The following is a 2,369-nucleotide window of genomic DNA, read 5'->3' as shown; positions in this document are numbered from 1 at the left end:
TCCCCCCAGTCCTGTCTGGTGATTGTAGTCCCCCCAGTCCTGTCTGGTGATTGTAGTCCCCCCAGTCCTGTCTGGTGATTGTAGTCCCAGTCCTGTCTGGTGATTGTAGTATCCCCAGTCTTGTCTGGTGATTGATTTGAGGAGAGGGTTGTTGTCCGATAGATTCCTCTACTAAATAGACTGTTTACAGACTGAATAAAATATTGACTTGGTGTCCATTTATAAGTGCAACACAGAGATTATATTAAAAAATGAAACAAGAAAACAACAGAAGTGTTAAAAACATATGAAAGCACCTAAAAGCTGCATCCTATTGCACAATTTAAATCATGATACAAAAAAGGGGGGGAAACATAATCAAATACACAAACGAACAGAGAATGAAAAAAGTGGATAATTGAGTCTTTAAGACCATAGTTTCATTTCTGAAGCAAACTCCTTCTGTTGCTGAAAGACAGAAAATACAATGATTGTTTAACGTTCCCAGAGCAGCCTCCCTCATGGTCTCAGACTGGGATTAACTGGAGTAGACGACTAAACCCCAATAAACACACAGACTAATGGAACGACTAAACCCCAGTAAACACAGACAAATGGAACGACTAAACCCCAGTAAACACACAGACAAATGGAAACACGACTAAACCCCAGTAAACACACAGACAAATGGAACGACTAAACCCCAGTAAACACACAGACAAATGGAACAACTAAACCCCACTAAACACACAGACAAATGGAACGACTAAACCCCAGTAAACACACAGACAAATGGAAACACGACTAAACCCCAGTAAACACACAGACAAATGGAACGACTAAACCCAGTAAACACACAGACAAATGGAAACACGACTAAACCCCAATAAACACACAGACAAATGGAACGACTAAACCCCTGTAAACACACAGACAAATGGAACGACTAAACCCCAGTAAACACACAGACAAATGGAAACACGACTAAACCCCAGTAAACACAGACAAATGGAACGACTAAACCCCAGTAAACACACAGACAAATGGAAACACGACTAAACCCCAGTAAACACACAGACAAATGGAAACACGACTAAACCCCAGTAAACACACAGACAAATGGAACGACTAAACCCCAGTAAACACACAGACAAATAGAAGGACGACTAAACCCCAGTAAACACACAGACAAATGGAACGACTAAACCCCAGTAAACACACAGACAAATAGAAGGACGACTAAACCCCAGTAAACACACAGACAAATGGAAACACGACTAAACCCCAGTAAACACAGACAAATGGAACAACTAAACCCCAATAAACACACAGACAAATGGAACGACTAAACCCCAGTAAACACACAGACAAATGGAACGACTAAACCCCAATAAACACACAGACAAATAGAACGACTAAACCCCAGTAAACACACAGACAAATGGAACGACTAAACCCAGTAAACACACAGACAAATGGAAACACGACTAAACCCCAATAAACACACAGACAAATGGAACGACTAAACCCCTGTAAACACACAGACAAATGGAACGACTAAACCCCAGTAAACACACAGACAAATGGAAACACGACTAAACCCCAGTAAACACAGACAAATGGAACGACTAAACCCCAGTAAACACACAGACAAATGGAAACACGACTAAACCCCAGTAAACACACAGACAAATGGAAACACGACTAAACCCCAGTAAACACACAGACAAATGGAACGACTAAACCCCAGTAAACACACAGACAAATAGAAGGACGACTAAACCCCAGTAAACACACAGACAAATGGAAACACGACTAAACCCCAGTAAACACAGACAAATGGAACAACTAAACCCCAATAAACACACAGACAAATGGAACGACTAAACCCCAGTAAACACACAGACAAATGGAACGACTAAACCCCAATAAACACACAGACAAATAGAACGACTAAACCCCAGTAAACACACAGACAAATGGAACGACTAAACCCCAGTAAACACACAGACAAATAGAACGACGACTAAACCCCAGTAAACACACAGACAAATAGAACGACGACTAAACCCCAGTAAACACACAGACAAATAGAACGACGACTAAACCCCAGTAAACACACAGACAAATGGAACGAATAAACCCCAGTAAACACACAGACAAATGGAACGACGACTAAACCCCCGTAAACACACAGACAAATGGAACGACGACTAAACCCCAGTAAACACACAGACAAATGGAACGACGACTAAACCCCAGTAAACACACAGACAAATGGAACGACTAAACCCCAGTAAACACACAGACAAATGGAACGGCTAAACCCCAGTAAACACACAGACAAATGGAAACACGACTAAACCCCAGTAAACACACAGACAAATGGA

This window comes from Salmo trutta, unplaced genomic scaffold (genome assembly GCF_901001165.1).
Source record: "Salmo trutta unplaced genomic scaffold, fSalTru1.1, whole genome shotgun sequence".
NCBI classification, from domain to species: Eukaryota; Metazoa; Chordata; class Actinopteri; order Salmoniformes; family Salmonidae; genus Salmo; species Salmo trutta.
The sequence above is the reverse complement of the archived record's forward strand: the minus strand, read 5'-3'. Positions refer to the sequence as shown.